Source organism: Hemibagrus wyckioides, linkage group LG25 (assembly GCF_019097595.1).
Source record: "Hemibagrus wyckioides isolate EC202008001 linkage group LG25, SWU_Hwy_1.0, whole genome shotgun sequence".
In the NCBI taxonomy this organism is placed as follows: Eukaryota; Metazoa; Chordata; class Actinopteri; order Siluriformes; family Bagridae; genus Hemibagrus; species Hemibagrus wyckioides.
The window spans coordinates 7,445,965-7,464,843 of record NC_080734.1 but is presented as its reverse complement, the minus strand read 5'-3'; the positions used below and the strand labels follow the sequence as shown (position 1 = coordinate 7,464,843).

General features: G+C 37.5%; 2 long non-coding RNA genes across 3 annotated transcripts in view; one reads left to right on the top strand and one right to left on the bottom strand.

Moving 5' to 3' along the window:
• LOC131345605 (uncharacterized) overlaps nt 1-3,877 on the top strand; it is a 40,662-nt gene extending 36,785 nt beyond the window's left edge. The window contains exon 3 of the long non-coding RNA XR_009203506.1: nt 3,175-3,877. This is a non-coding gene — a long non-coding RNA (uncharacterized LOC131345605). The remainder of the gene's footprint in view (nt 1-3,174) is intronic.
• On the bottom strand, nt 815-18,070 carry LOC131345603 (uncharacterized). 2 transcript variants are annotated; one of them, XR_009203505.1, is made up of 4 exons: nt 17,867-18,070; nt 9,200-9,355; nt 8,895-8,956; nt 815-1,322 (listed from the first exon to the last, which is right to left on the bottom strand). It is a non-coding gene; the product is annotated as an uncharacterized LOC131345603 (long non-coding RNA). The 2 variants fall into 2 exon arrangements; XR_009203504.1 differs by lacking the exon at nt 815-1,322 and having other exon boundaries at nt 7,876-8,956.
• Between the last annotated feature and the right edge of the window lie 809 nt (nt 18,071-18,879).

Below are 18,879 nucleotides of genomic sequence, written 5' to 3'. Positions count from 1 at the left end.
TGGTCAAAACAAACACCTATCACTTGTTTATGGAAATGTTTTATTATAATGCTGCTAAATATAAACGTTTTACTGTATCATGTGTCGTGAATCAGAAGATATTTTTGATGTACCACTAATACCAAAACTGACAAACAAGAACAGGAAACGTAACACCAACGTTAAACAGAAATCAGAACAACAAAACCAAACAGGCATGAAACAATTTTAGGCTAAACCTCATGTCTACAATCATTTGACTGGATTGTTGCGTGTGTCTTGATGATATTCATTAATCTAATTTTAATTTTACAAATCCTGTGACATATTCAAAATATTTTAACGTTCAGAGGTTAGGGGGGGGAAAGTCATTGCATTTTGATAGAGGAGTGTGTTTTTTTGTGTGTTTTAATTAATAAATAGTAATGAATTGGAGCAATATTAAAATAACAAGGGGAAAAAATATCCGTACGGTCTGTGAACATAATTGGTGTTAGTAAAATTTAAAAAGTTAAAGTCCTTGGGACATAAACAAATAATCCAAAAAGTAAGAATAAGAATACAAAAATAGAATAAATAAATATATAATATAATATAATAAAAACATAGATATTATATATTCTATTTTTTATTCTTATTCTTATGTTATATATATATATATATATATATATATATATATATATATATATATATATATAGTTATATATATATATATGTATGTATGTATGTATATATATATATATATATATATATATATATATATATATATATATATGTATATATATATATTCCTTATAACTAAAAATAGATCAACTAGTTAAACAGTAATGTGTAATGTTCCCCAAGAATGCCACTAAAAGATGTATGGCTTTGCTAATGGACTGTTGAGAGGTGACTTAGATTCAGGGGGTACAAGAGGGCATCAGCAGTAGCGATCTCGCTCCGAAACCACTTTCTCAACGGTAACACCTCACTCCTTGTAATGGCACGTAATCAGATTACTCCTGAGACCAGAACCGCGCGGAAGTTCTCAAAGCAGCTTGTGCTGTGGAGCACCTGGGTGTCTAACCACACATGCAACTCTGACGGCCTCAGGAGGGGCTGCCGAGAGTCAGCTTTTAGCGCTGAGCTGAGATCAGCAGCAGGGTTTCCGCCACAGTGTGTGAGAGCGAGGTTTGATCACGAGGAGCCGGTTCGACGTCAGCGACTGAGGCTGTGGTTAGAACAGTGCTGCAGAGAACCGTGACACGGCGCAGCTTTAACCTCACACAGGAAGGGAGCTTTACTTTATCTACACAGCCGCCTGCACTCGCACCCGCACGGCCAGAGCGGGGGTGTCACACCTGCCACACACACACACAAAGAGAGACAGAAACTGCTAGGCAAAAAGTACAGAAAGAACAAAATTAGCAGAAAGCACATGTTTAGCAGTGTGTTGCGTAGGCTAAAGAAGGTCAAGTGACACAAATAGATGTGTAAGAATGAAAGAATATTTAAAGTGATACCATACACAACAAATATAACAAACATCCCAGCCTAAACATCCAACTCTCTAAAGAATAAAGAACATAAAAAAAAAAAAAGCAGAATCCATCTTTTTTAAGGAAAGTTTAATAAAAGTTGTTATGTATTAAACACACATAAAGAAACAGAAAAAACAGCTCACACTATGATATGTTATTTCTGAACAGAGAAGAAAAGAAATGAAAAGAGAGTGAAATGTACACCACAGACTTTGCCACACTTGAACAGTTGTATTTCATGTCTTCTCACTTTCTAATGTCTTCTACACCAAACTAAACACTCTGACACCGTCATTAAAATAAGCTCTCGCTAATTTTCCGATGTGTTTGAACACCAGAGGCAGGAAGCTGCAGTCTCATACATCAGAGCAGCAAAGTATCCGTTTGAGAATTCTCTGAATTTGTCACGCATAATCACTCACTCCAGATATGACAAGATCAGCAATCCGACAGCAATACGATTCGCTCATGCGGTCTGTGTCACTTGGCAGGCTTTATTTGTACGTAAACACAAAAGGCGAGCTTTGGACTCTGTGCTCCATGTCCCTTCTCGTGTGCAGGGCTGCGAGTACAGCGTGTGGCTCGGGTTGAGCCGTGTGAACTAGGTGCCAGACCACATCTGACGAGCTCCGCGTAGGCCGAGAGATGCCTCTCTCCATCTCTCCCTCTTTCTCTCTTCCTTCAGATCCCATCGATTCGGCTGCCATAAGTCATATGTGCCGTGATGAGCTGTGGTCTGAGAAAGCACATATGGAACGAGTGACGAGGTTTAACATGACCGCCCTTAACGAGGGGCGAGGACGACGTCGAAAACATGGGACGAAAAACAAACGTTTTACTTCGCCCTCTGCGCTAATACATGTCAGATGTGTGGGAGAGAGAAGGGTGTTGATGTGTGAAGGGCTTCAGATTGGACCTGAGTGACTCTGAAATGAGAGATCTCACAACTTAAACAGCAACCGATGCCAGACGGGAAATTTCTCTGAATGTGAAAGCATGTGAAATGGTGCAAACATGTAAATATGTTTACGACAAAGGACTACTGAATTCTAAAATCTGATTGGTCAGAAGGTGACGGTGAATTTTCCTATAACAGCAGCTCTGAAGGAAGTTTCACCATCAAGTCAATTCAGGCAGAGCTAAAAAACTTTAGAGTAACTTTTTCCAGTTTCTCAGTAAAATGATAAATTGCTAGGTTATATAAGAGGAATAAAACATTGCAATAACAGAAAATTAACTTTTAAAAAAAAAAAAAATTATTTTTGCAATTTTGTGTTTGTCTTATTGACACAAAAAAGATGAAACATTTATAGCTGCTAAAACAGGAAGTACCTTGTCACAAGGACAGTTCACAACAATAGATATAACCTGCAACCTGTTAAACCTGTGTATAAGAGGAAAAAAAACACTTTGGGATGTGCTGTTATTGAATAAAAACAACAACAAAACAAAAAACAAAATGCCAAAAAAGCACCCCAAAAATGTAGTTAAACTCTTAGCAATCATATTAATTATAATTTATTTTAATATTATATTTTTTACTTGGACTTAACTACACTAGATATTTGTAAGCTTGCTGTTCCATTAATCAAGCCATTTGGCTTCTTCTTCTTCTTCTCTTTCTTCTTCTTCTTCTTCTTCTTCTTCTTCTTCCCTATTTCACTTTCTGCAGGAGCACATTTCAAGTAAATATTTGTCATCACTTCATTTTGATACGACCCGCAAACATCTGCATACGATTCCTCACGTCTGACTGGATCCCAGTGTGTGCAACTGAGATCTTCTCATTGGAGTTTGGCTATAAAGAGACTCCCGTGAAGACTACAGTGGACTGAAGACAGCGAGTCATGTTGAAAAACTGTTCAATATATGAAACGAAGAAACGAATAAAAGGCTATAGACGTGACATTATGTCATTATGTCATGTACGCATTATGTTAATAAGGTAAATGTGAATGAAAACCTTCTCCGAGGCTCTGTTTAATTAATGAAAGCACTGGATATTCAGACGTACTGCAAATATCTAATATTAAACGAATTCATCATATTAAAGATCTTATTATTTTATAACGGTATAATTTTGATAAACATTCTTAGCTTATGTAATGAAATGGGATCGTTTCGTCTTCAAGTGGCTAATGCATGCACTTCGGGTTGTATCAATTTGCTCACAAGACTGACTTTCAGGCTACAGTACATCACACTGCAGGTGCTAAATTACTCTATTAGCATTGACTCCTTCCTGTATTTTGCACCTTTAGATAGAAGGATGCCTAATTGCATATTCATTCATGTTAAACACTCAAAACGGACAGGACGTGCTATTTTATTTGAAAGACGCAATCCTCTGTAGACATTTTTTTTAACTATATCAAAGCCCATATCAGAGCCTCAGCATGTTTCTTCTATACTTCTACATTATCACATGAAAAAATATTTATAGATGTATTTGTTTTACTATATTATTCATGAGAAATATGCTTAGAAATCATTTTTTAAAAAAAAGTTCTTTAGCATTTATTTGTATGTATTATATATATTTAATTTGGTTTTGGTCAGGGTTGCGGTGGATGTGGAGAATATCCCTGGATCACTGGGTATAAAATAAGATTAAGATTAAGATTAATAAACAGTCTGTTTGAGAAGCCAATCCAACTCAGGGCATGACACAAATATACTGATACCTACTTATTCTCACCTCGTCTCACACACCTCTGTAAGTCACGCGAATGTAAACGATAATGTACTTATTTACATCCAGGGATGATTTAGAGTAGCCAGGGAACATGTAAAACTTCACACAGGCACAGGCTTAGACTCAAACCAGCAACTTTTTTGCTTCCAACCTTTTTAGTACTCTTTGAAAAGCTTTTGGATTTTCTCCCTGGTAATATTTGAAAAAACAGAAAAGGTCATGGCAAACCTTTTGGCTCCTCATGACAGTTTTTTTTGCCTTGCTTTGCCAATTGCTTTTGTAGATGAAATGAAAAATAGAGGTTCGTTTTCATTTTTGTTCCCTTCAAAAACCATGAGGGATGTAAATGTTTGTCCTCATGCATAATTTGGCAAAGGGCTGGACACCCGAGGATGAATTGAATTAAGCTGAAAACAAAGAATCGTTGATAAAAAATAAATCCGAGCACGATGTGCAGTGAAAGACAGGACGAGGAAGAAAAAAAATAATCACAAATAAGAGGACAATGCACAATAAAAGACAGGACACTATACCAAAGTGCTTGTGTGCCACAGACCTCAGGCCATGACTCATAATGTAGACTATGTATACTCTTAGGGCCAGGAGTGTGTTCGTACTGGGAAAAGTCATTGAGTTGTAGTGCACTATAAAGTACTGCTGAGAAATAAGCGACTGTTCCTGTGGAGGTGGTTAAATGATATGAGGCAGTGTGCGGTTATCTGTCATTCCCGTTTATTGCAGCAGTGTTTTTTTGATATGGAGCCACTTTACAGACGTGCAGGCCAAAGATAGAGATGGCGCTTAAGATGGGACTCAGAAGTGTCAACAAAATAAATAAACCGAGACATGTTGAAGTAATTATGGGTAAACTCGCTTTGGCCTGGAGTGCTGATTTATCACGTCTTGGCTGTGTTTCTTCGAGGCCGCCGGTGCTGTCCTTCGCTCCTCGGTGTGAGAGCTCGAAAAGGACTCGTCCCTTGGCAGAGCTCCTTTGAACGCTAAGTCCCCTTATTTGAGCCGAGTGGATTCAGATGGCTTGGCTGCAGCTCAAAGGCACACGGCGCACTGGGTCAACGTATTACTTCAATAAACGAGAGGCGCTGATGCTCTCAAGTGTGGTGCCTTTCAATCACCCAGCGAAAAAGCTCCGAGCACCGGGTCAAGGCCTCGGAGCTGGAAGAGAACAGGACCACAAGTTGTCCTGTTGAGTCTGCGTTAGCCCTAAAAAGTCTCAAAGTCTGCAGCTGGATTCGAACCAAGACATGCTGTAAATTGGTATCATCTGGTACACTAGGGAATCCCAACTCTTCTTTTTTTCTTTCCTTCGTCCTTTCTTTTTTCTTTCCTTTCCTTTCTTTTTAAACCAAATTGCTGTAAGATGCGACTTTCCACTTTTGGTTAGCAAACACGTCGTATCCCACGGTAAGCTCTGTCAAAATTTCAATACAGCCTATTCTTTCAGGGGGATTATAAGGCATCCTGAAGCAGGGGAGAAAGCAAACAATCAAACAGCTGCAAAGTTAGAAAAGTGCTCGGAGTAATCTATCTTCTGTCATTATTTTGCTAAACCGGTTGCGTTGCCATGTTTACTGACATAAACACATATTTGTTTGCTTAGTTGATTACCCTTTAAAAACATTGGCTAACTTTTTAGAATTCTACTTTCACTAAAAACATGACTTTTTCCATATAATGTTTTTCATATAATCTACCACAGAATAATAATAATAATAATAATAATAAGCTAGCTACAGAAATCACACCATCTCGCCAAATGATCCATTTACATTTTCATACAAACTGATTGCTTTGACCTTTATAAATGTTTGCTGTAATGTTTGGGGGTTGTGCTTGATCATTAGAAGATTACATGATTAAACTATGAATGAAGACTGTACTTCGACACTGTAAGTAACATTTCTCTGAAGCATTCTCCAAACAATTTTACCTTTTTTATTGTTTTGAGTTTTAAAACTTGGCAAGATGATCGAAACGAATGCTTGCTTAGTGTCTCAGCAAACCTGTTTTCCCACAGGATCTAAAGGAAACGTTATCAACATGTCAGTCCAGTGGGAATATTTCTACAAGTTAAAACACAATGGGTGAAAAAATTCAACACCCTGATTTAAGTTCAGCTTGTGTAACTGGTTGCTGTTTTGCATGTCTTTATCGGTCTAGTGGCTCAACTACACCTCCCAGCTTCAACGGTATTTTTCAGAGCCCTAAAGTTGTGTAACATAAACATAGCAAAGCACCGAGAGGTTAATTTAGGGTTTAATAATGACTAATTAATGTGCCTCAGTGAGCAGGACAAGCAAACAATTCAGACTCGGGCTTAATTCATACCTCTGGACTTCACACTGTACGAGTGGACTGGAAAAGGCTTAGAGACCTGTTACACTCTCAGTTTGTCAGACCACACACACACACACACACACACACACACATGGCTGTGAATGTAGCCTTCTGTCTCTTATCCAAATTGGGGATCTGTCCTCAGATGCATATCTGTGATTTTACAGGCTAATCCAATTTTCGCTGGAGCTCCTCTCTCTCTCCTCTCATCTGGTGAGCACATGTGCTGTGTGTGTTTTGATAAGAATAATCTCAAGCACATCAGCTTGATTGGGAGGTCTGGTGGCTATTGGCTAAGGCAAAGTATATGTGGGGAAAAATAAATAACCAGTTTGTACATTTGATTTAATTAAAAAAAAAGTTTGAAAGCTTAAAACTATATTGTCCTATTCAAAGGAAATGAGCAATTTAGAAATTTAGATATCTATCTATCTATCTATCTATCTATCTATCTATCTATCTATCTATCTATCTATCTATCTATCTATCAGCTAAATTGCATAATTAGCATTGTGAGGATGAGTTAGCTAGCTGTGATCATTGAATTACCTAGCTTTGATCATTGAGCTAGCTGTGAGTGTTGATTTAGATGACTGTAAACATTGAGTTAGCTAGCTATGAAGACTGACTTAGCTAGCTGTAAAAATTATGTCATTTAACTGTAAACACTGAGTTAGCTAGCTATGAACTCTGGGTTAACTAGCATTATCATAACATTTATTAGCTAGCTGCAAACATTAAGTTGTAATTGGAGAGTTAGCTAGCTGTAATCAGTGAGATAGCTAGCAGCTAGCTGTAATCAGTGAGTTAGCTAACTCAAGCACACATTGTTCATTGTGTAAACTTATTTAATCATCATAAACCCAGCCAAACTGTTCAGTATCTCAGATTTGCTTGTGTGGTTTATGGAACCATTTTCTTTCTCACATAGTTTAGTTAGTTGATGAACTACATTTGGGGTAAATGGAGGATTGTGTACATTACACATGTGTCTGAATTAGGTACTATTATTTATAAGGTTTAGTGTTATAACATGTATTAGAACTGCCCATGATGCAGTAACTCATCAAGATACTGTATCTATTTTTGTGATGAAACATTTTCACTTTCTACACTGACCAAAACAATCACTCTGCATGCTAAATAATGAATAAATAAATAAATAAATAAATAAATAAATAAACTCACCAGAACAGTCACTCTGCGTGATAAATAAATAAATAAATAAATAAATAAATAAACTCACCAGAACAGTCACTCTGCATGATAAATAAATAAATAAATAAATAAATAAACTCACCAGAACAGTCACTCTGCATGATAAATAAATAAATAAATAAATAAATAAATAAATATAACAAATGAATAAATAAATAAACAAACACACTCACATAATGTTTTAGTGTCTAATAAAAGTGATCATCCGGAAGCTTCTGGAAATTTGCACCCTCATACAGTAGTGACGAATGTAAAAATATATAGAGACCTGATACTTTTTAAAAATGATATACCAAGACATGATAATCTCATGATTGCAAGTTTGTAGGACGTTGCACCGCATGCCAATGGAATGTTCTGAATGGTTCGGTTTAAAGCAGGGTTGAGTTAACACTTGCAGCTTTAATTAAAACTTAATTCATACGAAACCCAACAAACTTGCTCCCACTCATGAGAATTCCTCCAGCAATGCTCTGTGCAGTATTGGGTTAAAAAAGAATGTTTCATGTGATCATCTGTTTTTGGACTGAGTGGACTTCCCTTTCACAGGCTGTGATTGCCGGTCCTGTGGCCAAGGAGAACTTTTTCAAAATGTCTGTGGTTCAGTGTTTAGGAGAGCAGAAGGGAACAACTTTTAATAAACAATCTAATGGGTCCCATACGTTACCTCTCTCACATCACGCTTTTATTAGAGCTCTCCAGTAGAGGCAGCAAGCATGCACTAAGCACAAACACACACGCACACACACACACACACACACACACACACACACACACATACATACATACATACAAAGAGAGAAAGGGTGTGTGTGTGTGTGTGTGTGTGTGTGAGAGAGAGAGAGAGAGAGAGAGAGAGGCAAAGAGAAAGAAAGAATCAGCTGATAATTAACTGCCGTCTGAATATTTATAGGAAAAACATTATGACTAAATTACTTTTGTAGTCGGTTGTTGACCTTTGAAACACGTTACTGTTTTCATGTTGCACTGTTACCAACGAAACATTTCATTTGGATAGGAAATAACCCTTGTGACTTCAAAGGAATGGTTAAGAGAAAAAAGACGAATTTACACAAATCCTCCACTTATATGCAAAGTACATGCTGAAATCTTCACACAATCACCTCAAACGGTGTTGAGTTGTTGTGTAATCTCAGGTTTCTGACAAAGATGCATGTAGTGTTATCTGTAAAAAAAGATGGTAGTTACTGTAAATAATATTTATTCATACTATAAAAATTGATAACAGTAATGATACTTTGTTTGGTATCTCTAGGTCAAGAGAAAAAATTTTAGAGAACAACCTATAGGTGAAAAATGCTTATTACCATATAGTATACTGCATTTAAATTTTCTTTTAGTTAAGTTTAACTTTATTTGTCACATATACATTACTGCACAGTGAAATTCTTTCTTCGCATATCCCAACCTTTGGCGTTGGGGTCAGAGCGCAGGGTCAGCCATGATGCAGCGCCCCTGGAGCAGGGTGGGTTCGGGGCCTTGTTCAAGGGCCCAACAGCGGCAGCTTGGCAGTGCTGGGGCTTGAACCCCCAATCTTCCAGCCAACGACCCAGAGCCTTAACCACTTGTTAAAAGAGTACAAGATTAAAAAAAGATGTTAATACAATGAATTCATTAAAGCAAGCATTACATTTCCAAATATCTAGACAGCTAGCTTTGTTTTTTTTTTATCAAGTTACCAAAACATTTGGCAATATAGTGTAACTATTAGCTACCTTCTATACCATTACTATACTGTTACCATTTGGTAACTGTCAACAACTGGTCTAGCTTTAGCTCTTTATCAGCCTGAACATCAACTTTCCAGTGACAAGTTGGTTATAAGACATACTTAATATATTGAAATAGCTAGCAAAAGTAGCTAGCTAGACTAACAGTTCACCATGGATGGTTTTACTCATAGCTTGTGTGGTTTGTAATATTATTAAAGCTCTGAAGTTTACTGGCAAACATGTGGGCTGTCCAGTAGATATGAGGCTCTTTGCTGCTTGGGTGGCTTCGGCATCTAGTTACAGAGTAAAATGAATGAAGTTGTTTGAAGCTACAGCCGTGTTAGCTATACAGTAAGACATTTTAATCTACCAGTACTGTGAATCGTTTCTGCCTCCTGTGTTAAACTGGATTGAACAGTGTATATGATTGTACACATTAAATGAATTCTTTACAGTAAAAACTTGAACCTTTTGCTCTTTGACTGCATTTGAATTATGTGAACAAATGGGTTTTCTGTGAATCATTTGATTATTACATTTATTAAAACCATGCCACTGTATGTACTGTACAGTATGTATATATATATATATATATATATATATATATATATATATATATATATATATATATATATGTATCCAAGATATTCCTTCCTTCAATCTTTGGCAAACCTTCCCAGATACTTTTCTCTACAGAGTGATGGCTTGTCCCACCATGAAGCTCTACCTTTATATGTGGTTCAATCTGTACACAAACTTCATTTTTGGATTAAATCCGAACAGAACCCTGTATTGTTCTAAGCTTCCTTTGCTGAATTTAACAAAGCTGGCATATCCACCACTAAGTCATGGAAGGGAAGCTCCACTGTTATTAAGAGCTTTATTTCTAATTGATAAAATGACTCATAAGTATGATGTCCTTGGATGAAGTTTGTGAGTTGATGATTTACCACTTTCCTTTTGTTGAGTTCTTTACATGCTCTACAATTAAGTCACGTATCCTTGTAATGGTTGGAGAAAATGCTAATTAAATCCATAATGTAAAAACAATATGAAAAAGGGATTTTAACTATGAAGTAGTTTAATCACAATTACAAGGGTAGCTACGCAGGTGAGTCACATTAGGGTTAATGCCAATTAGCAGGACGTAGGCGTTGTAAAAGAGCTCAGGCGGATGCTGGTGAGGTCCCCCACCTCCCCAGCAACATGAGGCAACTATAAAACATCATCAAACATAATGAGAATACATGCTAAAAAACATTCAAACCTAAACTTAAGACTTTAAAATGTAAATAGCTAAATATTTATATTTTAATATACTCAATAGTATAAAAAAATTACGATTAATTGGTGGGGTAAATTGGAAAGTTTGTGGTCATGGCATTTCTTTCCAAAAAATTTCCTACCTCCATACTGCTTTGTATATAATCACAGAAAATCCAAGCAATTGCACTTGTTTTGTTAAAAATTCATATAGAGATTGGCTTGACAGAGCTACCACCTCGAAAATTACCAAGCAATCTGGTACATTTCAGGTCCATTTAATTCCATTTTATTTGAGCAATTTTAATACTGGACCTTGTCAAAAAGAAGGTTTACAGAAATCAGAATGTTGGTCTAGAGCCTAAATGAGTAAGCCAGAGTCGGACGGAGGCAAAGAAAAACAAGGAACTAGAGTTAAAATGGAACCTGTGCTCATCTGGATGACACCAGAGACTAAGATTATAAATTGTCCTTCTCCAACTATATACGTTGACAGTGAAACAGTATAAATTGGGTTATTTATTATAAGGATAAGCACAGGACAGTCTATATGAATACAGCAGCCATTCTTGTGTACAAACTCACAGTATCCAGGTGAAATCATCTACTGACACATGGATAAGCCTTAAGCGTAATTTTTTTTGAGTATGTTACTGTTTTTGTCCTACCACTGGTTGGTTACTTGCCAGTGAAGAAGAATTGAATGGTTGTGTGACTGTATGTTGAGCTGTACATTTAATGGGTTTATCACTTATAAGGCAGAACTAAACTGTGGTGTTGGTGTAGTTGAGAAAAACAGTTCATTTTACTCAGATTAGTTTAGCCAAATAGATCAAATTAATCACAATTTTTTAATCACGATGTCAGAATTTGAACAATGTTTTAATTCCTGCAAAACCATCATACATGGTTCTAATCATGGTAGACTTTTTGTGAAGTAATTATACAGCCCTATAGATCATAATGACATTTATGAAGGTACTCATACTGTCTATTATTTCAGTCTAAAGTGTAATTTAATGAACAATTATATACTATTCAAGTAAGCACATTCCCTCAGTTTGTCCCTGACTATGAGCTTGTAAAGATCTTCAGTAACCAGTATGGATACCAGTATCATGTTGTTGTGTAGTCTGTTGCTCAAACATCTCAGACTCTCCAGGTGTCCTTGCAACTTCTTACACAGTTATTTCAACAAGAACATTCCTTACATTGAGAAACCTTTCATGACTCCTTTCATGATTCTGTATGAACAAAACTACGCAAGAAGCTGATTTTACAGCAGGGACACAGTTCAGAAAACAACATAGACAAGGTCAGTGCACAAACATGCCTGATTGGTGTATGGCACACAAAACCTGAATAAACGAACAACAAACAAACCTAACGTAGTCTGATGAAACAGCATCCATAATACATGGACAAGGACGCAGGCTGAAATAGCCAGACATGACATGGAGGTCATCAGTAATTAAATTTGATAATTGTGCTGCTCTGTCAAAAACAAATCATATTATTAAGAATGTTTATTATTTAATTAAACTTAACTCCAGAACTTAAATATCTATAATAAAAAGCAATAAATACATAACAATATATATAGTATTGTGTAGTAGTAACAAAAAAATATATATATATAAATATATATTAAAAAATATAAACTAATATATTATAATATATATTATTATAAAATAAATATATAAATATTTCTTTATTTATTTTATAAATATACAGTATATATAATATTATTATATAATATTGGATTATTGGGATTTGGATTCATAATGCAATCTGATTTTGGATGGCTAGCTGTGTCTCAGTGTTATATACAGTATATTATAGCACTCTTGGGAACTAGTGTAACTAGGGTAGCAGGGGTAGAAAGGGATGGCATGTCCTGCATGTTCATAAATCTGTGCACTCTGATGCTGCTTGGGTATTTGGGACAATCTATTATATAACATTATTTTGAATGGTTTGAAATGACATGAAAATTTTTAGTTTTTCTGTGATTGGGTGGTGCTGGGTATTTTCTGTGGTGATGCTCTTCTGCCAGGCCTGTAATGCAGGAATTTTCCATTGCTGCTTGTTTTGAAGGCTCCTCATTCTCCTCTTCAGTAGGTTAAATTCAACTCCGTCTGGTTCAGGTTGGGTTACAGACTTGGCCATTGTCAAACATTCCATCGTTTAGCCTTGTGGTTTCGTTAGCCATATGTTTTGGGTCATCGTCCAGCTGTAATATAAAGTGCCATCTCCTCAGTCTTAAGGAATTTGGATGAATTTGAGATATTAGTCTTTATAAGGTCTCCCATTACTGCTGGTAGCAATCATATCATCAATAAAGACAGGTTCCACTGGTAAGCATGCATGCCCTGGCCAAAATAAACATAAACATAAATGATGTGTATACTTCTGAACTGGTTGTTTTTCTTTACACCTTTCCTCATTTAATCGCTCTAATTTGTCTAATATCTCTGTACGACCTCAGGTATTTCATAATCCAGTCATTCTGTATTTTAGGATCTTTCAGTGGTTTGTATGTTATCATAAGCATTTGCTGTCATGTATTTGATACATATATGCCTACATCTTGGATAATGCTCTTGATCTGTTTGACAGCTTGTCCTCAAGATAAGTGCTATTGTTCTCTACTGAAGAGCTGTCCAGTGGGCAACCTCACAACTTAACTCAGACTCACCAGTGCATTTCTGCTTTTTAAGACTGTACCTTGTATTATTTTCATGATGACCTGCTTTACTAGCATTAAAACTCTTTTGGTTTTCACAGTGACACAAAAACACATTCAAGGATCCACATATTCACAAGATCTAAAAGTCTAGACTTTCTGTTAGCTCTCTTGACATACTGACATTCAGATGGTCAAAACCCAGCTGAGTTCCCAAATAACCAGGCTCCCAAAATAAGAAAGCAAAATTTTCTTATTTGGTCACCCCACATATTGAAGTGTTATGATTTCGGTTACCCAAGAGTTCCCATTAGATTACACATTGAAAAAGAGTTCCTATTGGGTCAGCCATTTAAGAAGAGTTTCCATTGGGTCACCCACTGAAGAAGAGTTCCCTATTGGGTCACTCACTAAATAACAGTTCTCATTGGGTCATCCATTCAAGAAGAGTTCCCATTAACCAATATAGAGGTGTTCTGATAGAATTGCCCGATGTATAAGAGTTCCCGTTGGGGTTGCCCAAAGTAGAAAAGTTCCCATTGGATTGCTAAATGAGGAGTTCCCATTTGAGTGCCAAATGTAGATGTCTTCTGACTGGGTTGTCAATTTGTAAAAAAAAAAAAAGAAGAAAAAAATTCTGACTGGACCTCTAAAAGTAGAAGAGATTCGATTGTCCAGTATAAGATTTCCGATTGGGTTGCCACATGGTGAAGAGTTCTGATTGGATCACTAAATGTAGAAAAGTTCTGATTGGGTCGGCCAAAGTAGGTGTAAGTACCTTCAAATAAAATCTGATGGTCTGCATGTTCAACTTTCAACACATTTGAAATAAGCTGAAAAACAAAGCCAAAGCAACAGAAATGATGTAAATGTCCAATTAAACAATACACACAGCAAATACTAACATTTAACCTATTACGTTAAGTGGTCCCAGCTGTAAACTGACCTCTGTGCTGACCCAGGACTCATGGTACCAAAGCACTTTGGTGTTTTTATCCTCTTCCATCTGATTTTAAACCTCTCAGCAATCTCTAAGCAATCCCCTCCTTCATCAGAGTGAACTTAGGCCCTTGGCCAGACATGCAGACACACACATTAACAATCTGGCAGGCAGATCATGGCCCTCATGCCAGAGCATGTTGAGAGCCAGGGCAGCCTACTTGCACTGTTTGAGCACGTCACTCATAATCTCCTGGCCACTGTTGCTGATAACTCAAAATGACAATATAATGAAGGCCACAGAATGGCATACAAGAGTACAGCATTTTACAATCCAGTGAAATATCAGCCAAAGTACTCCAGGGTAACAATGGATACTCTGAAACACATGTGATGTCCTGATCATTGTTTTTTTTTTAATCTCTAAATAATGGGTACCATTTATGCCAGTGACTCATTATTTACATTGCCCTGTTCACACATTACCTTTTAGCCTACGGCTTAGATATAAGATAAAACTTAATTAGCTAAAAGAACTGCCAAACCAAATGTAAAAAAAATAATAAAATAAACACAGACAGATCGTCTTGTATTTTTCATTGGTTCTACTCAAAAGTGCATATGCCCAGTACACAGTAGAAATGCAGCAGTACCCCACAAATATATTCCATACAGAGGAAATTCACATTTAAATTCAGTAACCACTTAATGCTGAGTTGTGGTGAATCTGGAGCTTGTCCCAGGAACAAAGAAGGCAACACAATAGATGGGACACTGGTCCATCGAGAAGCACCATGCAAACCAATGTGCAGTTTAGTGTGGTTAGTTACTTAGCAGCATGTTTTTTCAGCAAGTCTTGGGAGGAAACTGGAGACTCCAGAGGAAATTTCACACAGCCAGTAACCTGAGATCAGGATCGAACCAGGGACCCTAAAGCTGTGAGATGGCATTGCTACTTGTTACTCCAAGATGATGCCTAGTTTTTCAGTTGAAAAGTAAATTTAGCGCCATGTTAACAAATTTGTTCAAAATTCGAATATATATCATTGTGATGAGTTAACAGTTGAGCTACTTAATTATATAGTGATAGTCATTATGATTTAACTTTTAAAAGGTTGGTTTAGTTGAAAGTAATGTTTAATAATCCATCCATTCATCCATCCATCCATCCATTCTTTAAACTGCTTATCCTGCAGGGTCATGGGGAACCTGGAGCCTATTATAGCAGACTCAGGGCACAAGGCAGGGTACAGCCTGGACAGCACACTCACACACCCATTCACACACTACGGACAATTTAGAGATCAATAGACTATGTGATGCATCCAAAGCTAGCATTTTCAATCACATGATGTGGTAAAGCTTCCAAAATTCAGCCATGTCATTTGTCGACGCACTGGCTGGATGCACTCATCAATCGCCAACGGTGAAAGTTTGGTAGCATGTGCAGCCACTCGGTCTGCTATGAAAAGCCCACAAGATGGTGAAACACCATACATCTTACTGTATTAGCCCTTTTCAGCACTCCCCCCTGCCACATTTGGGCATTGTTTGTGAGTAATTTAAATCACTCACCCATCCACACTTCCTCCAGGTCTCAGAGGGGAGGGTGCAGCTAAAGTGGAAATGGTGGATTAATTAGGGAGACTTCCCTCCAGGGAGGCATTAGCCAGAGCAGCCTCTGTCGAATGGGATGCATTAGCTGCTGAGCCCTCTGGCACACTGAAGCCTCAGCTCGGCCCAGGTAATTAATAAGGCCCCGGTGCAAGTGACGAAGACTTATTTGGAGCTTATGGCCTCAAACGGTCTGCAGCTGCACCGAGGAGAATTGGAATAAAGCCTCATTCCACCTCTCCAAGTTAAACGCAGGCCTGACTCTAAAGCTTGCTTGGTTCAGTGCTATTTTCTCTGCTGGTTAATGCAGCAATGAGGCATGGACGTACGCTGATATTAGAATTAGTGTTTAAGTGACTCCTTTGGGGTGCTGAGCCTGAACTGCATCCTGAGGGAAAATATACTCTGGGATATTAATCCCATTAATACTACAGAATGAATTGGTGAGCTAGTTCTTCACATAGCAGATTGAAAGCATTCAAAGCCACAGCTAGTTCACTGATCTGTCCTTGGCTCCACCATCACAGGGATTCAGTGGGGAAGCAGGGGATCTGCTGACATGTGGGATAGGATGGTCTGATTAAAATATGGTGGTTAAAAATGTAGATTTTGTGCATTGGCCCACGCATTTAGGCACAGCAAACCTAGCTATCTTGAATCTGTTCTTCAACAAATAATAAAGATTTAAGGGGGGAAAGTGAAGGGCTATGGACATGTGTCTTGGATCAGAGGTTCAGAAACACCTGGCTGTGGACACACATGGGGTCTTGGGTCATTTGGTTCTGGGACAGAGCACTGTGAAACCACGGATTCAGGCTTCCTTCAAGCGGAGAAAAGACTCCATATTAGCAAATGAATCAGAAACTAATTAACTAGTAAACGTTAAAGAGAGGTGACATCAGGCTAGTTAAGGTCTGATCTAGTCAACTAAAGTAACTATATAGCACAGTACAGTTATATAGCATCTCATAACAAGTGTCTTTGTCACATCTTGTCCCTTTTGATTAGGAAAACTTGCCTTTCCTCTTAAGCTAGTTTTACCATGTAATTAAGTGTCACACTCCACAAGACGATCCTAATAAAATCTTGGCCGATCAGTGATCACAGATTGTGCAATAATGTTATCCATATCAGATTAAAGAATCAAGATCTTCTAACCATAAACCTACGATATAAAATGATTGCATTGTGTTCACACTATGAATCAGCATGATCTGTACTTGTGTAGAAAATGAACTTGCATAAACTAGCTTGCTTCAGGGTTAGATGGAGGACATTTTGTTCTGTTCCTGCATGTTTAGTTTATTTTTCAATACAAATGTGTGTTTGTTGCTGTGTTTTGGGTGTTTTTTTTTTGGGTTTGCATAATCGTCTTATCGGTGGCTTTAAGACAAGCACCGGAGTACCTGTCAGATTCTGAGATTTTAATCATAAATTTATGAAACTGCCAGAATTTGGGTCTCAATCCATTAAATCAGCTGCCAGTGAACACATCACGTTATGTGTTCTCTACTCATGACGCTACTTTTTTTTTTATATATATATATATATATAACTTTTGTGTACAACAGCAAAATAAGGCTGAATATGGTCATCCATCAATATATATATATCAAATATAGTTTTTGTGAACTGGACAGTATCAGCTTTTGGACAGACCAGTATAGAGCTAATGTCGAGTTTGCTAGCTTGTGAGCAACATTTAGGCAGCATTTAATAAACCAGTCAAGCAAAACCCCAGTAGGATGCTAGTTAGTAATCCGCAGTCCAACCATTTCGTACAGACCACATTTTTTCTATTGATTCACAATTAAAAAAATAAAGGGTGCCAAATGTGCAGAGTTAAACTTCAGTTACTCACAAAGTGCACTTTTCCTCAGGAGCGAATTCCTTTTGTTGTAGTGTCCTCGACCATTTAAGCGCCATTTTTCCTCACACCAATTTTGCTCACATTCTGTCAGCTGGAGGAAAAATGATGGCCACCGTATTTCAAAAACAATATTTTCTGAATGAAAACCATGCTAGCAAGAAGACTGGCATTTATAGACCTTAGACACAACCAGAAACAGCCCAAACCAGCTTTATTTGCTGGAAACTCATAATGAGTTTGATGCATGACTGACAAGCTACAAAACCTGGTGTCAATCAAATGTGGCATATAGGACTGCAAGTTCCTCATTCCAGTGTGACAAGACAAGCATGAAATAATAACATGAACAATAAGCGATGTGCAGCTGCATGTGTCTTCAGAATAGGTAGTGAATACAGAGTCTGTGTGAAGTGCTGAAATGTTTTATTTGAATTCCTTTTCAGCATCAGATCTGCAGAAGTCCAGTTTACTGCAGTAGATTTAACAAGGGTTTACTCTTTTCTTCTTCTTTTTTTTTCCAAGATCATGTTTGGAGGAGAAATAAAGGCGGTGCCAGTTATCCTCCTGGGGTGTGGCAGAGGTATAGTTGGGTGAAAGTTTTGACTCATGGTACATTCGTTATACACACTGAAGGAAAGCGAATACTTGCTGAGATCACAGATACGGCTGTCAACTGTTCCCTGCTGTTTTTGTAGTGATCAAGGCTTTGTTATAAACTTGGAAATATCCGCCCAGTATGGAATCAACAACAAATTCAATTATGCCTTCCTCTCTCTCTCTCTCTCTCTCTCTCTCTCTCACCATGATGTGCTCGGAGCAAGCCGCTGAACATATGCTCAGGGAAGCCTTCTCGCGTACCCATTTGCTTTCATTTGTGTTTGTGTGGTCAAATTTAATCAAGGAAGCATCTGGGCCCGTTTAATGGGAGTAATTGTCCTTTCTGCACGCTTGTGTGTGCAAGCGCATGTGCGTGTGTGCATGTGAGCCTCCTGCGTTTCGCGAAA